Below are 26829 nucleotides of genomic sequence, written 5' to 3'. Positions count from 1 at the left end.
ACACAGTGACATTCAGAAAGGAAGTCTTCAATGATTAGTTTAAAATATATAGCGTTGAATATATCCTTGCTCTTCTCTCTGTGTTCGTGTCTCAATCTCTATCTCTGTCCCTCTCTAACTTCCTTCTCCTCTACCCCTCTCTGTGTTGAAATCTGTCTCTGTCCCTGTCTTTGTCCCCCCGCCCCCCGTTTTCTATCTCTCTGGGCCTCAGTCTTTCCCAGTCTTAATTTTTCTCTGCCTATCGGTTCGTTTCTCTGTCTCCCCCTCCCTACCTTCCCCTTCTCTCTCTTTCTCTACTAAGGCTGTTAAAAACTGACCATTGATTTTGTTTGTTTTTGTTATTTTGAAAAAGTAATGAAAAGTCTAACCTGGATACCTCTGACCGAGTCTCGCTTATTTGCAAAATGAGAAACAAGACAAGGTATCTTTTTTCCTTTTTTTTTTTAAAGAGAAAAAGAAAATCATTAAACTCTGTGTTATGAAAGAAATAATGGAAGGGGACATTAGGAAGTGGCGGATCATTTTTTTTTTTTAAAGAACCAAATCTTTCTTATAAAGGTGCTGGGCATTTAAAGAAGCGAGTCTCTGGAAATGGGAGAATTCAAAAGAATTAAGACCCTGCTTTCTAGATCTGGGTGATAAGGCTGCGAATTTTCTAGTGTCCTCCCGGATCTGTTCTGCACGCCTGCGCATACACTCACAAACTAACATGCATACTTCTGAGTCCGCTGGAAGTTGAAAGACCACGTAGTTGTTCAATCAAAGGTTTAACCTCCCCCAAAACACCTACCGCACAACTCTAGGCTTTTCACACATTCGGGCCTAAGATCAAGTCCACTTTGGGACCAGAGCATAAAGTGAAAAAAAAATTAAATTCCATCTAGAGATCCCAGGCTCTGCTCACTCTCTTTAGAATGCAATCCTAACAGAAAGCGCCAAGTTTTCTTGCCTCGTCTAGGTATGCCAAAGTGTGCTAACTTCACATAGGATAGGGTTTTGCAGAGAAAAATTGTATGGTCCACGGGCATAGATTGCCTAGAGAGGAGCATTTTTCCGTTTAAGAATACGATACAAAGGAATGGAAAAATTTTTGCCCCCCTCCATACACACCTGCGCCTACAAACAGATGTGAAACGCACCCCACTTCTATGTCCATAAAACTTCCTTATTATGACTATTGGCTCCTTGACCCCAGGTCAATGATGTATTGAAAATACTTAAACTTAAAGCTACAGGAAGCTCTAATTCGCCACTTGGTTTTGGCTATTCACTCAATAAATCTACTTAGATGAGAACTGTGTGCCACATAACTCACACGGGGCACATATTGTAGGTCATTGTCACAACAGGTATAAATAAACTAGTTTATTTGTGCATAAAGCTCTCCAGTGTTCTCTAACATTTTCAAGGGGTGGACCTCGGGGAACAATTACTTAGGATAATATCAATAAATAGATGTTATCCCCCTTTATCTTCAAGAGAACTAACTGAAAGAGCATTAAGGGTTTTCCTTTGGTGAATCAGAGAAATATTTATGAATGGGTGTTGTAGTTGACAATTTCCCTTATTTGCAGGACAAAGAATGAACAGTAATAGAATTTCATATTCAGAAGAGGAATGAATGTTTCTTTTACCCACTTCTACCCCATGCCTAAATGTATGCTTGCAAGCAGGATTTTAAAACTTCTAGTCAAATGATGCCTACCCTTTCCCAAACCTAAATTGAATGACTTTCTAATCAAAATCTATTTAATTTGCTTTTAATTGAAGAGAAGTATGTTGTATTCTGTGTGTGTATGTGTGCCTGGGCATGTGTCTGTCTGTCTGTTTGTCCCTCACCCCCTCTACAACTCTCCCTTTCCCTATCTCCCTTATTCTTCCCCTCTCTCCTTCATCTACTCCCACCCTTCCTCCTTCCTCTCTCCCTCCCATTTCTGAGACAATAATCATGGATCATTGTACACCAAATGTTTCCACTCCACCAGCATACTCCTGAAATTTTTTATTGGATTACTTGAAAATGAGTACACACGGTTCAAACAATACCCTCCCTTAATCTGGATCCATTTTAACAGCTCCTAATTCCAAAGACAATTTGTATTAATGATGAGGGCAGTGTTAATGACTTTCAATTTTTGAGTGTGTTTTTAGCGACAATCATCTCTCCCCTCCCAACATTAAATATTTATAAGTATTGATCCAAGGTTTCAGGATTTTACAGACGTCTTAACACATTTCATAGAAGAGATTTTTTTTTTTAATTTAGAAACCTGCCTCTGTATTCCCTTTTATTCTGTTTATTGATTTAAGCAAACATCCGTGTTTCAAATGAGGAGCTAATAGATTTTCATTAAGACAGGCTCTCTTAATCCAGATTGTGAATGGATATGATTGATCTAGTCTACAGGCTCTACAGATATAATATTAATAAAGGGGCTTGTAATGGCAGGATTTGCTTTTCTTTCATCAGGGAAGGGTAGTGGTGTTTTTGTTTTCATATTGTCTTCACCCTTTCTGTTACAAGTTTAAGAATTTATTTGGGGGTCAATAAAACAATTCATAAAAGGGAAATGCATCTTGAGCAATACATATAGAACAAGGAGGGAACTGTATTTGCTTTGTAGGTCTCTTCAATGGATTTTTTTGGTTGTTATTGTTTACCAGCTGTATGCTTTTTTTTAAGCACATGGTGAGAATTAAAACTTTTTCTTTTCATATCTAATCACGAACCCTTATTTTATGTTTTATTTAAGGAACATATTTATAGGATAAGCAAAATAGTTTTCCACCAAAGGACACCTAAAATTAAAAAAAATATATATCTAGAGATTACCACTAAAAACAATAAATTGATTTTCATTCAGAAAGGGCCTGGACATTATGCATAGAACATTATACCTGATGAATAAATTAAAGCATTTACAGTGAGCAGTTTCTACTATAATTAATGTAGTGTGAAATAAATCTTCCCAACATATTTTGGATTGCATTCCAATTTCTGGCAAAAGCCACAGAGCGAAGACATCTAATTCAAGCTGTTTCTTTTTCTTCCCTCTCCACCTCCCTCTTTTCCACCTCCAGCTGCCCCATTAAAGTTCATTTTGTTAATGGAAGATTGCATTTTGTGAAAAAGCTCTATAAATACCCAACTTGTTTTTTAATCTCTTTTAATCCTCATCTCTCAAAATACAAGTGAAGATGGTATAAAAAGTCAATATCCAAGAACTATGCATAGAACGTTTTGCAAGAAAATATTCTGTAACTGTGGTGAATCACCTCAACAAAAAGTTATGCACTGATAAAATTTTGTGCTGCCAAAATCTATATTGCTATTAGCCATACAACTAGCACTTTTGCAGGAACAGACAAGTAGTTATTATTCCCTCAGTAATATACTGGGCATGCTACAATTTAGTGGTCTGCAATAATGATTAATAAGTCAAAAGGGCACATTTTTTTCCTACTCTCTACAGCTCAAGGGACACTTGTGGGGGTATGTCTTTGAATTGAAGTAGGAATATTTACACATATGTATGGAGTTAGGAAAATAGAAAAGTCCAAGACTTACTTTTCCAGTTATTTCTCAGTGAACTGTTAGAGTTCACAAGGAAGATTTACTAAATTATTAAGATTTCTAGTAGAAATATAATGCAGTAGAAAATTATCATCTCTTGGGGTATTATATATCATTTGCTGTCAATTTCCATATGTTACAAAACTCTAGTACATTAAGTTTTTCCTATAGGAGGTGTTAATGAATTACATAATCACTCTCAAGTAACCGTCCCTTCTCTTGACTTCAGTAAACTGTGAAAATGTTATAATATAGAATAATAGGAAAGAATTTAGAGAATGGTTAATACAGAGACAAAGGAATAATTCATTTCCAGGAGAAAACTGGGTAGAGGGGAGGGGAGAGAGTCCCTGAATTATCTTCTAACCTATTGTCTTACTTATGTAAACTTTCCCAGATCTCTTTCCCCTTTATCCCAATTTTACTTGTTTCCCCAGCTCCCAATCGGTTTCATTGGCCCAACATTCATATATATATGCTCTGAATGGCAGTTTTTGAAATTGCCATAAGTTATATTTTATTTTGCAGTTTCAACTCTAAAAACAACCAAAAAAGTTTTTGGAGACATAGAGAACTATACCATATGAATATTTTATTCTTATATATAAATGATGACGATTATACCCTGAGCTGATTTCTTAGAATCATAGAATGTTGAAGATTAAGAGGACTTTAAAAATCACTCAGTGACTAGTCCAATCCTCTCCTTTTACACTTGTGGAAACTGAGACCCAGAGAGGCAACAGCCTTGATCAAGTTTCACAGCTAAGTGGAGGAATCCCCTAGAGCCCTGGCCATCAAAGGTCTTGTCATTCTTGCCCTATAATTGCTGTTTTAGCATTTTGATGCTCTTCAAGACCTTTGATAAGCTTCAGATTTGCTTTTCTCTCTGTCCCTTTATCCCCATCTTCTTCTCCCATCAATGAAGGAAAGTTAGTGAGGTGCAAAGGTTGACTGTGGAAAGCAAGCTGCCTAGTTTCTCTGTATGAATGCAGACAATAAACTGTGGCAGCAGAGTAGCAGAGAATGAGGTAGTGGAGCAGAGGCGTGCTGACTTTGAAGTCAAAATCTGGATTCAAATCCAACTTCTGGCACCTACCATTTTATCAATTTGAGCAACTCATTTTTTCATACCTTGGGCAGAAAATTGAAAGAGTTCCCCCACCCCATACCAATAAAATCACCAGACTAGACTAATAATTTTTTTAAAACGTCAAAGGTAGCACAATGCTATCTAGGAGTCATTGTATAAGGGGATGGAGATGGGGAGGGAGAAGGGGAGGATAGGGGTGGGATAAGATATAGTCAAGGTCAGAATTGGGGGTAAAACCACTGAAAACAAAAAGAAAATAAAATTATGGAAGTGTTAAGGATCCCCTCCCTTTGCTATATGCTAATTTATGAAGTCCAAAAGGTGGTGTAGGGGCAGTTTCAAGAGTGGGGCCCCATTCTGGCCTGTCTAGGCCATGCAAAGGGAGGAGGGCTGGGGGTTGAAGAAAGAGGAGGGCCCATTTCTGCTTCCTGCCCCTTTCCACCAGCAGCACAGCCTACTGGCCTGAGGCATGGCTTAGGGCGAGAAAGCACAACTCGACCTGGCTGGACAGAAGCCAAGAGCCCACCTTAGAGCTTAAGACTGTGCTTTAAGAGCTGAGGCTGGGGGTGGGGTTGGGAGGGAGATGGTGGGGATGGAAAAAGGGAGGGAGGAAAAGAAAGAAAGAAAGAAAGAAAGAAAGAAAGAAAGAAAGAAAGAAAGAAAGAAAGAAAGAAAGAAAGAAAGAAAGAAAGAAAGAAAGAAAGAAAGAAAGAAAGAAAGAAAGAAAGAAAGAAAGAAAGAAAGAAAGAAAGAAAGAAAGAAGGAAGGAAGGAAGGAAGGAAGGAAGGAAGGAAGGAAGGAAGGAAGGAAGGAAGGAAGGAAGGAAGAGAAAAGAAAGAAAGAAAGAAAGAAAGAAAGAAAGAAAGAAAGAAAGAAAGAAAGAAAGAAAGAAAGAAAGAAAGAAAGAAAGAAAGAAAGAAAGAAAGAAAGAAAAAAGAAAGAAAGAAAGAAAGAAAGGAAGAAAGAAAGAAAGAAAGAAAGAAAAAAAGAAAAAGAGAAAAAAAAAGAAAGAAAGAAAGAAAGAAGGGAGTGAAGGAGAGAGGGGGGAAAGAAAGGAGAGAGGGAAAGGCAGAGAGGGAGGGAAAGAGGAGGGAGAGAAAGAATGAAAAAGGGGAGACAAGAGAAGAGAAATAGAGGAGGATAGGACAGAAACCAATGGGAGAGAGGGAGGATGGTCAAGAGAGGAAGGAAAAGGAGAGAAAGATTTTATGTGCTGCTGTTTTTGGTTTTGTCATTTGGTTTTTAGTGTTTTGTTTTGTTTTGTGTTTTGCCTGCTTTTGTGGGCAGGTGAGTATGTGGGAACTCTGTGGAACACTTAGGATGGCAATGATGAACTTGTATTTGCTCCAGTCTGGCACTCTATATACACAGAAAAGGGGAAGAGAAATCTATTCCTAGGTCTCCAGGCATTCTTATTTCCCTCTCTCAGAACCCAACCTGTCAGGTGCAGAAGCTGCTATTCCAAAGACCCAGGAATTTCCAGCTCAAGAAAGATCAGAAACACTTCTTAGAGGGCCTTGGATAAGCCGTTGGCTAAACTTTGGGGCTCAAAGAACCAATTGTCCCTTCTTAGCCAAATCCTAAGGGGCACCAGAGAAAGTCTTCTGACAGGTTGGTACAGAATCAGCCATTGCCATTTCAGGGTATCCCAGACAATCTAATACAGAACTCTTCTCATAGGGAGATGTACAGAAGACTTGAGTTACAAGCATCTGGGTGGCACAGCAATGTAGTGACAGACCTGGCTGCAGGAGGACTCATCTTCCTGAGTTCAGATCTGCCCTCAGATACTTCCTAACTGTGTGACCCTGGGAAAGTCACTTAACCCTGTTTGCCTCAGTTTTTCATCTATAAAATGAGCTGGAGACGGAATGGCAAAGTTTGCAGTATCTCTTGCCAAGAAAACCCCAAGTGGGCTCATGAAGATTTGGACATGACTGAATAACAAAAGATATGACTCAACGTCCACTACCCAAATAAAAACATTGTAATGAATCCTGATTTGACTGAGGAGATTAGAATTCCTATCCTGTCTCTACCACTTAAAACCTACATTCTTTTGGGCAAGTGTTACAGAGGAAGAAATGCTGGGTTTGGAATAAGAGGATCTGGGTTTAAATTAAGCTTCACTTACTGCATCTGTTACCTTGGATAAGACTCTCTGGACCTCATTTCCTCATTTGTAAAATGGGGATGTGGAACTAGATAATGTCTAAAGACTGTCTTTGTCTAAATCTACAATTATTTGATGAGTAGTAAGTCTTGAATTTGCAGGCAGAGATCCAGGTTTCAAAATAGGACTTACTACCTATATACCTTGAAAAAAGTCACTTAATTCTTTGGACCACAATTTCCTCATATGGCATGGAAGGAATTGGTGACTTGTAAAGCTCCTTTTGTTTCTAAATCTTTGATCCTATGACTCCACCACCAGAAGAGGAAGTTATGAGAGTACCTACAAGGAAGAAGGCCTTCAGAGAAGGTAATTTCCATTGCCTTAAGATATTCCTTCAGTTTTTCTCTAGAATAGTGATGGTGAACCTTTTAGAGATAGAGTGCCAGGCCCTGTCCCCACCCTACCCCTCAGATCAAGTGCCATGCCCATTCCCCTCCCCAGAGACTGAGTGCTCTGCCCTTCTTCCCCACTGAGTGCCAAGCACACCCCAGCCCCCCCTTACCCCACACAGGGAATGGAGAAAGCTCTCCCATTGGGCTGCTGAGCATAGGGGTGAGTGAAGTAAGGAATATCCTCAGAGACTAGGGAGAGGGGGAGGGGAGTATGAGCACTCTCCTCCCCTCCAGTTCTACTGCCTGTGAGCTGCCCACCTTACCCCCTGTGTGCTTTCATTGGACTGCTAAGCAGAGGGCTGGGTGATGTGAAAAAGTCATCAGGCACAGTGAAGAGGAAGAGGAGAGCAGCTTCACCAGAGTCCCTTTGCCTTTTTAGTAATGAACTCTGAGAGAGTGAAGAGGAGGAAGGATGGCTGTGTGCCCACAGAGAGTACTCTATGTGCTATTTTTGGCATCCATACCATAGGTTCGCCATCACTTTTCTAGAAGAATGTCATTGGTACACTCTCCTATCCCCACATGAAGACACAATAGAATCTGCATAATTTCACTTCATCAATCCTCCCTTCTAACTGAAGGAAGTCCTTCATAGAATATGAAGAGATACATACTTTTGTTTGATGCATGTACACATTTCACGAAGACATATGTTCCATGTGTGTTGTATATATCTATATTCCATATATGCTTTATATATACAGCTATATTTCATGTATATACATTTTCTATATTTGTACATATATATGTATATATATGAAATAGATATCTCTCTTTCCACAGGGTCTTTTCCTGACTCCTTCAGTTCAAGAATAGAATTCACACTGCACCCAGGAACAGCAAGAGCTAACAACAGATAGTTCTGCGGAGCTCTGTGGTGTAGTTACTCTCATTTGATCTATATAACAATCTTATTAGGTACTATGGATATAATTATTCTCATTTTACAAATGAGGAGACTGAGTTTAGAGAGGTTGAAACTTACTCAATTCTGGTCAAATAGTAAATACTTAGCAAACTCAAATCTTTCCTGACTCTACTTCTAGGAGTCCTTCCATTCCAATAGGCTGTCTACTCTTCTTTGATAAAAAAATATATATATCGACCTTGGGTTTAAACTATAAAGTTCAAAAGTATTCCTCTTACTCTTATACTAAACCATCTGTTTCTCATTCCTTGCTAACTGCCTTCAAGGGAGGCAAAAATAGAGTTGTCCTATAAGATCCTAGCAATGCTCCTATTTTCTGTTAAGATCTTTGTTTCTGGGTCATTGTGATAGAAAGAATATTGAACTTGAAGTTGAGACTGTACTGATGTGTGTCCATTAGAAAAAGTTTTGACTTCTTTGAGGTTTAACTTCTTCATCTGCAAAGTGAAGAAGAAGATGCTTTCCCTCAAAGGTTTTTAAGAAGAAAGGGAAGACTATAGAAATGTGGATTTTTTTTCAGCAAGGAGTACAACTTCACCAATAGGGCTAAGCACTCTCCCAGTTGACTGGATAAGATTTGCCTGAGGAGGGTCTTAAAGAAAATAGCAGAGAAGTTGCAAGTCTTCCCTGCATAAAGAAGGAGGCAGTTCTGAGAGGACAGCTAAATTAGACCTATGGCTTCTTGACATTAGGCAGAACATCGCTCAGTCATTATAAACTTACAGAATTAATTTGACTGATGTGGCAAGTGGATATTGATCTAAGGACCTTTTCTGTACCATATAGAAACTTTATGTTAGAACACTGGATAATAACCCTGATGCTGATAGATAGTTTAGAAGCCATCTAATCAGATCCTCTGTTTCCTATGAAGAAATTGCAGGTCAAATGAATTGTCCAAAGCCACATAGATTGTTAAGTATCAAATGCAAGATTTAAACCAAGGTGCTCCTACTCCAGATTGAATATACCCACCCCAGTTTGGAAGGCTCCTCTGGTTATCTTTCCTTAAGACTAGGTCTTTCATAACTATATTATGATTAATTTAAAACTGTCCCCTGCTCTACTCTGGTACATGTACTTTGAGCCCATCCACAGGAGAAACAAGAATATAACAGTCTTGGCTCAAGATTCTGTCTCTCTCCTGTTGTAAAGGGCAGAGCAAATTAAATACCAATTACTGCAAGCAGTAAAGTGCTTTTATTGCATGAACTCTAGTTAAAATAGCACAGAATGATTTTTCCCCTTTGGAGGAGAAAGGAAAGGAAAGAGCCCTGGAGCCAAATCATGCTTATGTAGGGTGATCTCTTGAGCAAGAGCCAAGACCAGGAGGATATTTTCAGTTACATAATACAGTGAGGCAAGTTGTCAGTTGTGGGGATAGTGGTTACTATCGTGGACCAGTCCCAACTTCTTTTTACAAAGAAAGTCATATTGTGTGGCAATGGAGCAGTATCAGGACTAGGAAAGGGAAAGAGGGAGGTAGCTATAAACATTTCATAGAGGTTTTAAGTGGCTTCTATAAAAAAAGCATTTATGTTACAAGTTACATTTATTTTTTTCACATTATGTTTAGAAAGTAATTTTTACCATCACTTTTACCAGTTACTCCTCTTAGCCATCTTGTTGGGTGGCTAGCTATTGATTTTGCCCTTTGACCAATGATGTAAACGAAGCAATATGGGGTCACACTGCAAGTAATTGGAGGAAAATTGGCATCAGACCTTACATTCTTTGAAAATACAGGTTAGCCCAATTGACCTTCAACCACAGACTTGTCGTGGTTGAAGGCTACTAGAGAGGCACTTTGAAAGCCTGTATTCAAGAGGGATTTTTCCTCCCTGAATTGATCTGGTGGAATTGGGGAGCACACTCTTTAAGTGCATGTTAATATCATGTTATACATGTGGTATTGCCACAATTCAGTGGTTCCCAAACTTTTCTTCTTAATATATTCATGCAACCCTCTCAAAGCAATGTGTATCACACATACATGCACCCATACAAGATACATCATAACCTGGAACAGAAATTGAGATTATGTAACATTAAGTCTGGTTTCTATTATATGATGTTATTTTTACTTTCTAGAACTTTCTGTCAAAGAATCATAGATTTAGAGCTAAATGACTTGCCTTCAATCACACAGTAGTAAATTTTAGAGACAAGATTTGAACTCAAGTCATCTTCTTCCAAAGTCCCTAACACTGTAGAATGTGCTGTTTCTGTCTCTGTCTCTGTATGTTTGTTTCTCTGTTTTTCTCTCTACATCTATATGTCTCTGGTCCATCTCTCTGTTTCTCTCTGTCTGTGTCTCTTTCATGCATACACACACACTGCTTAATGACATCAACAAAGATCAGAAATGGAACATTAGTCCAGAAATGACTTGAATTCATATTGAAGATGTTTAACATGTCACTCTTCTCTCATTTCAGCAGGTGCCCATATGTCATATGTACTTGAGTCAGATCACTTCAAAGTTTCTGGTCATTCCCTAGAATCATTCCTCCAGAAATCTAATTCTAGATCTTAATAAAATAATAGTAGTTCACATTTATAGGGTACTTTAAAGCATGTAAATTACTTTGCATATATTATTTCAAGTGCTCTCCACAAGTCACATGAACTGGGTGTTATTATTAGTCACTTTTTATAGAGAAGAAAAGAGGCCCAGAATGTTCAAGTGACTTGTCCAGAGTCCCACAATTAGCCCATAAGGGCTCAAGGTGGGATTCAAACCCTAGTATGACCTATTCCAAGTCCACGACTCTATCTGTTAAGACTGACTTACTCTGTTGAACAACCAGTTGGTGTGAGCTTGTTGTTCTGGTCTGAACTGAGATGAATTCAAGAAAAGATATATACCTGCAAAGAAAGGAACTGTAGATTTTTGTAAACCTAGATTTGAAAGGACAGAAGCCTAAGGAAAGTGGGGGTTGCTTCTTCTAAATATAAAACTTTCACTAGTTCCTCTTCTAGAAAGCATCTTATTAGTTTTCTAGCATGCCCCTTGATTCAGTTTGGTTTCATTTCTAAGTCCCCTGACTTTTGTTGTTTAAGGGAGACCAGATTGCTATGACTACAAAGAGCTGTTCCAAGCTAATTATCTGCAAGAGGAAAGGTTTTCTGTAGATGAATAATATCTAAGAATGCTTGAAGACTAGACTTGACTAGACTTAGAAATGCAGAGGAAACCGAAACTCTGCCATGTGTTCTTCAGCCACTTGAAACATTTCTTTCTCCTGCCATACAAGTTTGAAACTTCCAAAACAATCATTTTAAGAATGATCTATTTTTGTTTGCATATGAAATTCTGTTTAAAAAAATGCCACAGGCAGAAAATTTGGGTTCCATATTATGTACTTCATGAATGACAACACAAGGAATGTGGCCTCGTTAAAATGGATAATTGCTCTAATTTTTTTTTCCAATTTGTGAGAATTTGGCAGACATGCTATTGTTTCGACGAGATCCCAGATGCACCTACTTCACATTCAAAGTGACAGATTTGGATTAAGAAACTGGTGGCTTCTTCATGACATAAGTGTTCTTCCTTCATCTGCTGATCAACCTTGGAACCAGAGCTTGTAGGCAAGCTAGTGTGGATTATTCAGCATACTGATAGCTGTCCTTTGCCATAAATCAGGTTTTATCAGGTGACCAGGAGAGTTTTTATATATATACATATGTGTATGTATATATACATACACATATATGTACACACCCAGTCTACAAAAATGTTACAAAGAAAAGAAGTAGCTAAAGAATGAGTAACTTTTTTTTTTCTTAAAAAAAAAATCTCATTTTATGGGGGCAGCTAGGTGACTCAGTACACTGAGAGTCAGACCCAAAGATGGGAAGTCCTGGGTTCAAATCTGATCTCAGGCATTTCCTAGATGTGTGACCCTGGGCAAGTCACTTGACCCCCATTGCCTAGCCCTTACCACTCTTCTGGTTCTGTCAGACGGTAAGGGTTAAAAAAAATCTCATTAAAAAAGCCTAATTAAAGCCCCAAATTGCACTGAGTTTTGAAACACCCTTTATATATTTGCTTAAGTCTCTGAAACTAGATCCATATATGCACAAAAATATAAATTATATGTAGATCAATTCTATGCCTGTTTGAAAAAAGAGATAAAGACAATTCTAGATAACAGTGATCTACTTGTCTCTAAAAGAGTATAAGATGACTTTCTGTCTAGTGAAGACAAATTAAAGTTATTGCACATAGATATTGCAGAACTATGGTCATGGAATCATTTATATGCTACTGCAAATTTTGGTAAAATGCTAAAAGCACTTTTGATAATGTACAGATTTAAAGATGCAGTTTAAGATTCTAAATCCTTTCCCAGGGGATATAAAAATGAATAAATAGATTGTATATGCATACACATACTTGTATATATGTAAACATATCCTTAAAAATCCTTATGTGCTTAGTTGTAGAAATACCTGAATGAAGAATGTTTATTTTCCTTTCTTTCATGGCAGTTGTCTTGCCATGAACAGAAGCAAAAAGATCGTGACCTTGGTTATGTATTCATTTTTTTCCCCTAAGGAAAGGCATGCTTTTTGCATCGCCATTTGGCTGGGGGATGTTTTTATCATCTTTTTGAAGCCCCATCAAGTTTTGTTTTACCCTCATTCTAACTAATTACTGTCCAGTGCACTCAGACCAACCCAATAAAATTAAATAAGAACTAAGAAAAAGGAAAAAAATCATGTATAAGTGAACTCTAAAGAATCTTTTTAAGCCAAATGAGTTGTATAAAAAAGAAATACCTTAAGCATTCCCACTTAAGATGGATGCAAATAAAAGTATACTATCCACCCTTTTTTGCTTAGAGATAAAAATATTTTTCCATATTAAAGAGAGAAACATCTCCTTTGATGAATGTGCATTATCTGTCCATACAGACACATTAATACTCACCCAACCAAATACCTAGGGGATTCTTGGTTTTGTTTTTTAAATTGGCTCTTTGCGGCCTCCTTTTCATTCCTTTGGGTATGTGTGAGCAGCTGTAGAAAGCTGTGAGGCTAGCCAGCAGACCTTGTGTCCCCCCCAGATGTCAATTAGTTTCTCTAGGGCTTCCTTTGGATTCGCTGGGTCTTGAGACCTCCATGTGCTGACTTATTTGTAAATCATGAGTTATTCACTAACTCCATATTATTAATTAGAAGATTATCAGCTTTCTGTGGTTGTGTACTTTTGATGGGAAGTTCCAGTTACTAAACACAGAGAGGCAAGATTCAGTGCAGTTCGTTACTATGATGGGACAACGCTGCTTTCTACATTAACTAACAGTTGGAATTATATAAAAGGGGTCTGTGATCCTGAGTATGTTTCCAGACTCCTGTAACCCAGAAAGCTCGGCGTTGCAGCTGCACTTCTAGGTTGGTAAAGGCTGGCCAGCTGTTCATGGAGAGGAGCCCAGTGAGGAGGCCAGAGGTCTTATGCAAACGTGCAAAGAACTAGTGTCAAGCTTTAGGAGAAAAAACTGAATAAACCCTGTTGGCAAGTTCCAAAAGGCAAGGAACTGGGTGCTAACAGGGAGCCGCTAAGCACATTGCCTCTAGACACGGTTGCCTTTTAAACTAGTTAAATTTAACTGGCTAAAATCTCTTGGGGGAAATATTGTAAATGAGACAAAAATAGAGCGGTTCCTTAATTTGTCATTTTTCTCCGTTACATGTCCCGGTTCCTTCCGATCATATTTTGTGCCTGAAACATTTGCACGGACTAAGACACATTTGCATTAAGCCAAGTTCATCACCTATCTTCATTTTATGCCCTCAGAACATCTAAGAAGGTGACGAATGAGAGGAAAAGAGACAGCATCAAATAGGGTTTTTGCTTTTCCTCTCTTGTCTCAAGTTGGGGAGCAATTTTACCTGACAGTGGAAAGCATCCACTTAATGATCAGGGTGAGATAAGATGGAATTCATTTCAATACCCAGGAAATGTAGGCTTTCCTACAGCCAAACTCTGCTTACATGATTTAAGTAAATTGGGAAACCAGAGGAAAATCCACAAGGCTCCAAGGGACAGAATGGTGCTGGAGATTAAAAATTCATTTACAGGTCTCCCTGTTAATTCTGGACCAATATAAAGAGAAAAGTAAAATGCAGTTTGATGGGAAAACAGTAAACTTTGTAGGTCAGTCCAGATGACTTGCTCAATTTACCTGGTTATTCTCTAGGTTTTGATTAGGAATTCAAAGGAACTGTCAAAAGTTTATATGTGTAGTGGTTAGAGTTCTACACTTGGAGTCAGGAAAATCTGAGTTCAAATTCAGCCTCATACACTTAACAAATCACTTAACCTTTTAACCATCTGTAAAATGAGGATAATAATAGCACCAATATCTCAGAGTTGTTGTGAATAAAATCATGAGTTAACATATATAATGTGCTTTGTAAGCTTCAAAGTACTATATTAATATTAGCTGTTATTAATACCTTCATTTTAACTTGATTTTTAAAAAATCATAGAACTGTTGAAAAATAAAGGGGAGGGAAGAATTTATCCTTTCTCATAATCATAAGCAATATCTGAAAATTCTCTACCAACAGAGGAAATTCAGATTGCCCACTAAGGCTGATTATCTGCCCCACTGGGAAAAGATGAAGACTTTGGATAGTTTGTGGGAAAGGGATTAATGAGAAAATCATTCTCTCTCTCTCTCTCTCTCTCTCTCTCTCTCTCTCTCTCTCTCTCTCTCTCTCTCTCTCTGTGTCTGTCTCACTTTCTCAGTTTCTGTGAGTGAGGTCCTCAGCCCATCAGCCAACTTTTGGCTTTTCTTGGCTTAATGATCATTGAGAAATATGACCTGGACATGTCAAGAACCTAAGTAGAGAAGTACAATAGTCTGTGATATATTCCAACAATATTTGAAAAAATCAACAAATATTTGTATTGATGTCTTTTGTGAATATATTCATTTCTGAATATATGAAAATAGCTGGGTGGTGTAGCCGAGAGAGCACTGACTTTAGAATCACAAAGACTTGAATTTGAATCCTGCCACAGACACCGATCTAGCCTTGTAACCTTGGGCATATCATTTAATGTCTCTCAGCCTCAGTTTCCTCATCTAAAAAAATCGTGATGCTAATAATAAATAGCAGCCACTTCACAGGATTTTAGTGAGAAACATGTTGTTAATGAGAAAATTCAATTAGAGAATAGTGTTTTGCAAAACTTAAAATCCAAAGGGTTCCTATATAAATATAAATTAATAACATTATGTTCTTTTCCCATGCTGCACATTTTCTTTGTATCAAACATTTTAAAAGAAGAAAAGGTCAAAACACAACTTGCCAAAGACCATGTCTACTAGTAATTCCAAACTCATTATGTACCACCTCTACCATGAAGGGAGGGATGTTTAGGAATATTTCTGAAGAATTTTTTCTATGCTGATATTTAAACATGGAGAAAAATCTTTCCTTTGTCTCTGTTTTAAAATAAAATATGACTGAGATAGTGGATAAAGCAATCATTGGAGGCAGTGAAACCTCAGGGAATCCTACATATATCTCTAAGACCTGGAAGGAGATAACAGACAAGCTTAGTGACAGAGTCAACCAACTAATTAGTGGCAAGGCTAGGTCTAGAATTCAAGTCTCCTGGCCAGAGATTTTTCCACTAGCATATTTCTTTCACCTTCATGGCAAAATATAATATAGTATTGACTACTCCTAAGTCAGGAATATATGAAAAGACAACATGACTCCATTTCATTAGAGCAACAACTGAGTTGTAAACAGCAACTCTTTGTTTTTATTTTTTCAATCATCCTTGCTTTTAAACATATTATTCCCTCCTCCTTTGCCCAGAGAGTTTTCCTTTATAAAATGGAAGAAAAACGAAAAATGTGGGGGAAAATTTAGGACAACTAACCAACATATCAACTGAATATGGCAGTATACACAGATATGTGTGTATATATGCATACACACATAAATGCACATGAAGGTATGTATAGAGAGCTCGTTCTTCCATATGCATAGTTCTTCAAAGAAAGGAGAGGTACATTTTTTCACTTTTTCAAGGACAAATTTCATCTTTATATGTTATGCTGCATTCTTGTTCAATCTCTACTACTAATTGTGTGACCTTGGGCAAGTAATTAAACCTACTGGGGACCCATTTTTTTTCTCATCTGAAAAAAGTATTCCAATGAAAATAAAATGATGTGAAAGTGCTTCAAAAAGTAAAATGGCTATGCAACATCTTATAAAACATTATGGTGCCTCTTATGAGTCAATGTGAGGAAAATCACATTAAAATTGTCTCCTCCTGGAAGGAGAACCACCACCAAGCACTCAGAAGAAATGAGTTGCATGGAATAAAGAAAGAAAAATATGAAACATAATGGCTCTAACCCTCATTCACAATGTCAAATCCAATTCCAATATAATAGATAAATTCACTGGACAAAAAAAGGGATTAATTGTGCCTTTTTCTTTCTATAATACTGCCTCACTCAAGAAGCTTAAAGAGTTTTATGGTTATTTCAACATAAAGTCCTGAATAAATCACTTTTTTATTCATGAAGAATTTGGTGTATGGAGAGAAGGAATGATAAGGATATATACCACAGCAAGGCAGTGAAGTGTCTTAGAAAGCAGCACAACATGGTGGAGAGAGCATGATACTTATAGTTAGGAGGCTTGAATCCAAATACTGTCTCAGACACTAACTTTTATCAAGTTACTTGGCTTCTTAAGGGATTAGTATCATTTGTAAAATTGAAGTAATAGTAGTTTTTATAGTTTTTTATAAATCCATTTCACAAATTTATTGAAGAAACCTTTACTTGCAATACAAATACAAGTTGTTATTCATGTAGAACCAGTAGAATACTTTATTTAGTATTCTAATTCTAATAATTCTAATAATAATGAAATAATCATAAAAAAACATTTATAGTACTTCCAATTTGCAAAGCACATACCATTTAGTCTCATTTGATCATCACATCAACTCTAAAAGGTGGGTACTCTTATTATTCCCATTTTACAAATAAGGAAATTGAGGCAAAGAGATTTGCTTACATAACTAGTAAGCATACTCCCTGAAAAATAATTTTAAGCCATCTTCTTGACTCAAGATCCAATGCTCTGTCTGCTATACCTCTATCTGCTATATCCTCTTATTTTTAATAGCTCATTCTTCAACCCAGTACCATTAGATCATGAGTTCCTTGAGGACAGGAACTATTTTTGCCTTCCTTTGTATCCTGAATACTTACCACATTTTCTGGTACATAATAAATGTTGTTGTCTTGCACAGAAGATGACTTATTTTAAGTAAGATGATAGTGACATGTTTGGAAATAATTATTGGTTAGAGCAAATTATCATAACAAAATTATTCAATTGGCTCTGCCAGGTATGCCATTCCATGGCTGGTGACAGATTATTCACCCCATTTCCAGATATTCTGTCTTAATGACACAAGGCCAAAGGTATATTTTGGAATCAAAATTCATCTAATCCATTTTCCAGTCTTCAGATGGGCCTAAACCTCACTTACTACAGTAAGCTCTGTGGTAGAGTGCCTGTCAATCAAGAACCAGGGTTCCAAGTGAAATGCCCCCAGGAGTTGGCAGTTGAGCTGACAAGGGGGAGGGGACTGGACTGAGGGTCACTCTCCCTGAAGGTTGAACCTGGCTGAAAGACCCTGGTGGGGCTGACTTGGTTTGGGGGTTCTCTGGCTTTGGACAGTTGAAATTGACAAGAAGGAGAAACTTGGCTTTTAAGTTGGTTGTCTCTTTGAGAGTTGAGCTGGCCAGGAGAAACTGAGAGACTTTGAACTTTGTTTTCTCTCTGGGGTTAAGCTGAGAAAGGAGACAAGCCAGGCTGAAGGTGAGATTTTGAACTTTGTTTCTCTCTGGGGTTAAGCTAAGGGACCTTGCTGATTTTGTGAAGAAGAGAAAAGACTTTGAACAGCTGTTTTCCTCCATCTCCCTAAATGTCTTAGAGTCACAGTTTGTGACTGGACTACTACCTCAAACCCCCATAAAATCATCCTTGTAGTTTAGGGACATCCTCATTCCTCTTACCTCAGTTTCCTATCTTGTTATCCCAATAAACCCCTTGATTTGAAAGGGAAAAGAAAAGAATATCTTTATAATTCACTCATGGGGGAGGGAAGAAGCCAAAGGCTTCAAGAAGAACGGGGAGGAGAGGGTTGGAAAAGGGAGGGAGTAAAGGGGGGAGGAGGTTAAAAAGATATACTGATCCATCAACCATCAGTAGGGATTAGTAGGCAAGCCCCAGAGTAAACCTCAGAGCAGTTCCCTTGGGTAGCAGTTCCCCTGTGTACCAGCATCCCTGTGTGGCAGCATCCCTCAGCATTTCTCATTCCTACCTCCATTACAAATAAGCAGTCTCAGGTTTCCTTAGCAGCTCTCTCTAGTCAAAGCCAGAGGACAGCAGTCATTGCAACAAGAAGCAGTTTCCCCCAGTTTACCTTTCTCTATTTCAATAAGTGATAGTTCCCTCAGTTTACTTTTTCTATTTCAGCTCCTAGAAGGCAAGAATTAAGTCTCTTATTTTCTTCCTAATATTTAGAATCTACCTAGTTCACACTCTCATTAGTCATAGTATCCATATTAGTTTTTAGTATTTAGTTAATCCAGAAATGAATATTTAGGGGGATTACTGTTTTAGTATGTCTATAAATTGAGGCTTCCTTAATAGGGAAAATTCATTCTTATGCTACATACAAAGGTGACCACGTTCTTTCTTTTATTCTCTCCTTAATTCTGTACACTGACTTCTGAACTCATCATTTCATCTAAACTACTCTTTCCAAAATTATTAATGATTTCTAATTGCCAACTAATGATCTTTCCTCAGTCACCATCCTTCTTGATCACTCTGCTGCCTTTGACTTGGTCAAACCTTTTCTTTTATATTCCCTTTTCTTTAGTTTTTCATGACAATGCTCTGTCCTGGTTTTCCTTTCACCTGTCTGACCACTTCTCAGACTCCTTTTCTGGTTCTTCATCAACATCATACCTAGCAACTATGAACAACTGTGGATGTCCCTCAAAGCTCTGTCCTGGATTCTCTTTTCTTCTTCCTTTCTACTATTTCACTTGGAGATTTCATCAACTTCCATTGTTTCAATTATCATTTCTATAAAATGACTCCCAGATCTATAGGTCCAGCCCTAATCTGTCTCCCAAATTTCCCTCTTGAATCTCCAACTGCCTTTTCAACATTACAAGCTGAATTTTCTATAGATATCATCAATTCAATGTGTTCACAACTGAACTCAAAATCTTTCTTCCCACTCCCTCCCTTCTTTCCTAACTTCCCTTTTACTTTTAAGGATCTCACCATCCTCTCAAGCACTAACACTCACAATTGAAGTGTAATCCTTGCTCCCTCACTCTCTCTAATCTCCCATATTCAATCAATGGTCAAATCCAGTCATTTCTATTTATTCTGTTTATAATATCTCTCTCATATATATATATATATATATGTATATATATACATACATACATACATATCCCCCTTTTTCTCTGACACTGCCAGCAGCCTAGATCAGGCCCTCATCAATTCTCATGCTTCAATTACTGAAATAACCTTTTGGTTGGTCTCCTTGCTTCAAATATCGCACCACTCCAATCTAACTTCTACTCAGGTGTTAAATTGATCTTAGAATCAAGGTATGATAATGTTATTACTAACACTCCATTCAATAAACTCTAGATACTCCTTATTATGTCCAGGATCAACTATTAAATCCTCTGTTTGGGTCTCAATTATCCCTTCCTATTTTTCTAGTTTTCTTAAATCAGACTCTTCTCCATATACTCTGTGATTCAGTAATAATGGTTTCCTTGCTGTTCCTTGCACATGACACTTCATCTTCTGACTCCTAGTGTTTTCTCTGGCAGCCTCCCAAGCTTGCAATGCTCTCGCTCTTCATGTCTGACTCCCAGCTTCCTTGGCTTAATGCAGTCCCAGCTGAAGTCTCTTTCTGCAAGAAACCTTTCTCAGTCCACCTTAATCTCAAGGCCTTCCCTTTGAGCCTATCCCAATTTCTCCTGTATTTGTATGCACATCACTATTTACATGTTGTCTCCTCCATTAGACTATTAACTCAAGAGTAGGAACTGATTTTTGCCTGTGTTTAGTACAGTGCCTAGCACACAGTAAGCACTTAACAATTGTTAGTTGAGCTAATGACTGGTTTACTCTCAGAGGTTTATATCTACATCTCCCCTCAAATCCTACATAGACAGACGATCCATCTAATTATTGGAGATATTCCTCTAGATCAGAGGTTCTCCAAAATTGTTTTGCTTATGCCACAGTATTCTTTGTGATAAGGAATCACAGCACACTAAACGTTGAAGCTCCAGCACTCTGTAAGTGTCAATACACTTCAATATACTCACCTTTGCACAGTTGCCCTTCAATAATGACAACCATTTTAGCTGAGTTCTTTGAGAAGCAAATGCTCACATATTACATTGATGTAATAAATAGGTATGGTTGATTTTGTAAACACGAGGCATCTAGGTGGCAGAGTAGGCGGCCTGATGTTGCAGTGGATGAAGCAGTAGGTCCAGGGTTAAGAAGACTGGAGTTTGAAAACTGCCCCAGTCACTTAATAGCTACAGCTTGACCAGTCACCAAATTTCTTTGTGCTTCAGTTTTTGCACCTGTAAAATGGGGATAACAATAAAATCTACCTCGTTTGTTGTGAGGATCAGATGAATTAAAATATACAGAGTATTTTCAAAACTTGAGCTGTAGAAATGATATTGTTATGAGATTAATAATTATCATTGCTAGTATTTTTGCTATACTATGTCAGGTGAGTAAAATTTATATTGAATAAAATTATTTATAACTTTTCTCTTATCTGCAATAGTATTATATCCTCAGAGCCTACCACAGTGCTTGGCACATAGTATGTGGTTAAAAACTGCTTGATGATTAATGAACAGGTAATATAACATCCCACAATTCACTATGAACCAGTTGAAATTGATGGAACAGACATGTACTATAGCAAAAAATCCTTTAAGAATCATGGTTATGGGACTTTTGAAAAATAAAATTTTATTGATTTCCCCCCACCCCCACCTTCCATCTTAGAATCATTGATTCCAAGGCAGAAAAGAGGTAAGGATTAGGCCTGGGGGTTAAGTGACTTGCCCAGAGTCACACAGCTAAAAAAATGTCCAAGGCCAAATTTGAGCCCAGGACCTCTCATCTCTAATCCTGGCTCTCAATCCACTGAGACAGATAGATGGCTGCCTCCAATATATTTTTATATTGCTTTCATTTTCCCCTGTATCTTTTCCCCTTTTCCTCCTTGAGAGCTGTCCAATCCAAATATCAAAGAATATTAAATTGTAAGTTACATGAGTGCAAGGACTGCATTCTGCCTCTCTTTGTATCTCTAGCACTTATCACAATGCTTAGCACATAGTAAGTACTTAATGAGTGCTTATTGCCTGAATGTCAGAGAGAGAGGAGGAAGAGGAGGAGGAGGGGTAATGAGAAGAGAAAACAGGAGAGAAGAAGGGAGAAGAAGAGAGGGGAGGAGAAGAGAAAGACAAGGGAAAAGAAGAGAAGAAAAGAAAAAAGAAGAGAAAAGAAGAAAACATAATTAGCAAACCATTCAATACATCAAAAAAAATCTGAAAATACATACTCTATTCCACACCACATACTTCCTATCCTTGCAAAGGAGTAAGAGAAAGTGTCTTCTCATATCTTTTCCCTAGGTCTTTTAACATTTCCTGAGTACCAATTAGGTGCCCAGACTATTAATATGTTATGATCATACCAACTCCTTTCCACTCTTAGACTTTCTTGACTTCTAGGCCATTTCTTCCATACAGGATATCATTTGTATTATATTACAGTCTTTTTTACATCATCTTTATTTCTTTGATTGTCCTTTGGGATGGGATAATTTTAATTCTTCACAGTTTAATGCTCCATGGTTTGCAGCTATGTAACATCACCAGGAAAATGTTGATAATTTTAAAGAGTTTTTGTATTAGGAATCATCAACCCAGTAGCACTATCTTTTCTTACTTGTCTTTGAACCTTGAAATCTAAGGTGAATTAAAAGAAAGTAGCAGGGCAAGAAGATGAATGATAAAGAATAAATTCTAAACAAGAATTAATTACAGGAAGCAAAAACATACAGAGAAGCCTGACAATGTCTTCTACAAAAAATGTTAAAATTGAAAACTAAGTTAGAATTGAAGAAGTCTACTTGACCAAAGGGAGCATCTTCTGGAGCACATAAAAATAGAAAACAAGAAACTTAATTCCATTAGTTATTCTTCTTCTCACCACCCCCCCAACTGTAAACTTCCCTTAAATGTTGTCACCGTTGGAAGAGCCAAATTATAAAATTAGTTTTGCTTTTCTTTAAACAAGAAAATTCAAACATGTTTTGCTATATTCAAGAACTCTAATTGTTTATACATTAAAGTTCATTAAGGGTCAAAGTTAAATTTCAACTCTATTGGGACACATTGTAAATTGATTTTTACATTTTTGGTCTGACATTTTCTATGATGGCTGACACCAGAGATTCACTTGGGAAAATTTTTCCAGGACTTCATTTCCCAAGATACTAAGTACCATTAATGTAGGAATGATTGTACAGAGACCCCTCTGAAGATAGCTGTGTGAAGAGAGATGACAATAGCATCATCTGGAAATCACAGAATTCCAGAACATTTATTGAGATGCCACAGAACAAAAAGAGCTCCAGAGGTGACAAGATGTGGTAAACTCAAAATAGAGCTCTAATCACTTCATTGGCAATCAGCTAATCTTCATCTAGTGGCACCAGAGACTTTATTATGACATTCCTGTCTCATTGCATACATTGTTAAAGTAACGTATTTCCTTCCTTCCCACCCCCTACACCCCATAATTTATTGGGAGATTAGAATGGGTTAGATTACATTATAACATTTTAGGAATATGAGTGACATGATTTCTGTTTCTTTTCTAGTTCTTTTTATTAATTAAAGAATTTACTTTTTATATGCAGGCAGTCCAGAAGGAAAGTAGGAAGGCAGATGGGAAGGAAGGAAGGGGGGGGGGAGGAATGAGGGAACGAAACAAGGAAGCAAGGAAGGAAGGGGGGAAGAAGGAAAGGGGGGAAGGAAGGAAGGAGAAATGAAGGGAAGGGAAGAGAGAAAAAAGGATGAAGAGAAGGAAGGAGGAAGATAAAAAGGAAGGAAAGAAGAGGAAAGAGAAAGGGAAGGAGAAATGAAGAGAAGGGACGAGAGTAAAAATGGATAAAGGGAAGGAAGAAGGAAAGGAAGGAGGGAGAAGAAAGGAAGAAAGAAAGTGGAAAGGAAAAAGGGAGGGAAGAAGAGAAGAGGGAAAGGAAGGAGGAGAAAAAGAAGGGAGAGAAGGAAAATGGGGAAGGAGGGAAGAAAGAGGAGAGAATGCAAGAGGGAAGAAAGGAGAGAAAGAAAGAGGGAGGAAGGGAACAAAGAAGGAAGGAAGGGAAGGAAGGAGGAAGGAAAAGAAGAAAAGAAAAGGGAAGAAAGGGAGGAAGGAACATTTATAAAGCATCTGCATGTGTTGCACTAAGAATGCAAACACAATAGTGAGAGTTTGAGAGTAAAATACAAATTGAGCTCAGATGATTTTTGAAGAGTTCACTGATCTGAGTTGATAGTTAAAGCCAACTGAGGTACCAAAACATACCACACTGAATCCAATAATGAGACACATGAAAAACAGGAGGCAATAAGATGTGGAAAGATCAGAGAAACCAGAGTCAGAGAACCTAGATTGCAGTACTGGTTTTATAACATTTATGACTTATCTGGGCTCAGGAAAGTCACTTCCCCTCCTGTTGTCTCAGTTTCCTCATCTGTGACATAAAGGAAAGAGAATTTAAAAAATCATTTTCAAGATCCCTTCAAGCTCAAATAATCCTACAAACTGGATAAGAGAATGACATTATAGCAGAATAGAATCCGGAAAGTGAGCTGAATCCAGATGGGGTGAGGCAAAGACCTGGATTCTCAGCCTATATTTACCAGCTCTATGACTTTGTTTCCTCATTTATATATATATATATACATATATATATATATATATATATGTATATATATATATATATATATGGGATTAGGCAGGTAATCTGCATTACTTATGTTGTAAAGTTGTTCAGAGAAAGGACTTTTAAACCTTAAAATGTGTATGAGATTAGATCTGTTCATTTCCCATGTTCAAAATTCTACACACTTGTCAAGAATGTCTTTGATGCATGTATGAATCAGATACATAGAATTCTAGAACTATCCATTGATAATCTTTTGGAATAAAAGAGGAAGAAAATAGCTCCTTTTTATTTTCCAACATAAATAAAATACTTTAAATAAAAATGATTCAGGAGTTTCACTCCCTCCTCTGTTTCTTCTCTGCTAATCAAGTCCCAAATTGATTTAACATCATAAAGCCCTTTGAAAAGTTTTAGCAATTGTAGAAAATGATTGGTATCTGTGATTGTCATTAATTCATCCCTATAAAGCATAGCTTTGAGCTTTATCACAGATGAGGAAACTGAGACCAAGGGAGGGAAAATGACTTGTCTGAGAAATAAGGGTTGGGGATGGCAGGGAGATAATTAAACAATAAAATGTTTGGTTGAGTGCATTTAAACCATTAAAAAAAAAAAAACAACTGGCATATGAGTGCAGTTTTCCACCTGGTCTTTTTGTAGGTCATTCAATCCAGTCATTCAATTCAGATTTATATAAGAAAGTAGAATTGGATGGAATATCACTGTACCATAAGAAATGCTGAGGAAATTAAAGATTAATTAAAAAAAATTGGAAAGAACTACATCAGAAATGAAGAGTGAAATAGTTGGAACTAAGAGAACATTAACAACTACAGATTTAATATTTGAAGAATAACTTGTGAATGTTCACCTCCAGATAATGAACTGAGGAAGTAGAAACATGAAAGACATTATATATATAGGAAGGGGCAGAGGTGACTAGAAATGAATTTTATTAATTTACAAATAAAAAAAATATGTATTGTATTACAACACACATATAACCTATATCATATTGTCTACCATCTTGGGGAGAAGGGTGGGGGGGAGGGACAGAAAGAATTTAGATTGTCAAATGTCAGAAAATGATTATTAAATATTATATTGACATTTAAAAAAATAAAAATAAGAAGGGATATTGTCAGCCCGGAGATCATATAAAGGATGGTGACTAAGATAATGAGAGGTCTCAAAACCATGTTATCAGAGGATCAGGTGAAGGAACTGGGGAAATGCTTAGCTTGAAGAAGATGAGGCAGGATTATAGTTTCTTAATGAAGAGTGATTAGACATGTTTTACTTGGCCTCTGAGGGCAGAAATACCAGCAATGTTTGGAATCTTAGGGAGGCATTTTCAATTCAACACAAGGGAAAATGAGTGTCCAAATGATGTCACCCCCAAAATGGAATGTGCCCTTTTAGGGTTCTGTCTTACTAGAAGACTTTAAGAGAAGGCTGGCCATTTATTAGGGGGTGCTAAAGATGGAATTAATTATTTGGGAAGGGGTTAAACTAGATAACTTTTGAGGTTCCTTCCAAACTGGTAATTCTATGATTAATCCATTTGAGACCAAATGAACAAAGACCATCTTGCCCTTGGGGTCGAGTAAATCCTATTCAAATATTGACTCTGGGCATTGCCAAGGAGCATCCCCTTAAAATGATACAATGGGTCAAAGTTTCCTTCACATCCTCCCTACTTAATTTGTCTTAGTGATTTTTTTTTACCCTTATTTAGTGCAAGAGAACACAGAAAAATCCTGGTTATTCAGACAGAAACAATTGTGAATAAAATTTGGCCTTATTCTATCATATTCAACAAAGCTCTTCCTATCAATTAAGAAAAGCTGAATTGAAGAGATAGAGCTTACACCTTGCCCTGAAGGTAATTAAACTGGGACTCTGTCAGACCAGGGAGGGAGTTCCAAAGTCAAGGGCCCTCCATAAGATCCAGTGCCTCCAGCATTTAGGTTTTTTAATGACATTATATACATCATGGGTTCTTTTTAAAAATTCCATTATTCTCTTCTCTTAGAATATTTTCTATGGCATGAAATGCTTTTCAGAATAGCGTACCCTCCACCATCACAAAGGCCTGTTTAATGTCAGGGATTCTTTGGAAAACCAATCATTTTGGTGCTTGTATAACTGAGAAATGACAACAGATTTTTCTTGTAATACGTGTATTTTTCTTGACCTATATTCTCAAGAGAGTTGCAAATTCAACTGGCTAGATGAGTTTACAATTCCCATGAAATCTCAATGAACTTATAATTCCCATGAAATATCAAGTCCAATGAGGACTATTAGCAAGATTTCACTCCAACACCTATGCCGTTGGAATTTTACCTGCTACATGAAGCTAAAAACATGGCTTGAAGAAAAAAAACCCAACAATTTCTATGCTTTCACTCAAAGCCTTGCCTTAAGGAGGAGATAGGATTGCTATCCAGTCATAGAAATAGCACAGTGACCTATATTTTCCCACCTATTGATAAGGCTTGTTCAACCACAGATTCATAGAATTTGAAGGAACCTTAAAAGTCATCTTGTCAACCTCCCAAATG

At 37.4% G+C, this 26829-nt stretch overlaps 1 long non-coding RNA gene across 5 annotated transcripts in view; it reads left to right on the top strand.

The window, feature by feature from the left end:
• The window catches only part of LOC103096637 (uncharacterized), a 50645-nt gene that overhangs the window by 4061 nt on the left and 19755 nt on the right, over positions 1–26829 (top strand). For 2 of the 5 annotated variants that reach the window (XR_008914186.1, XR_008914187.1), the window contains exon 1: positions 17816–18045. The exons of the other annotated variants lie outside the window; for them this stretch is intronic. This is a non-coding gene — a long non-coding RNA (uncharacterized LOC103096637). Of the gene's footprint in view, positions 1–17815; positions 18046–26829 lie in introns of those variants that run through there. 5 annotated transcript variants of the gene reach the window in all.

The sequence above is a fragment of the Monodelphis domestica genome, chromosome 8 (assembly GCF_027887165.1).
Source record: "Monodelphis domestica isolate mMonDom1 chromosome 8, mMonDom1.pri, whole genome shotgun sequence".
NCBI classification, from domain to species: domain Eukaryota; kingdom Metazoa; phylum Chordata; class Mammalia; order Didelphimorphia; family Didelphidae; genus Monodelphis; species Monodelphis domestica.
The sequence above is the reverse complement of the archived record's forward strand: the minus strand, read 5'-3'. Positions and strand labels throughout refer to the sequence as shown.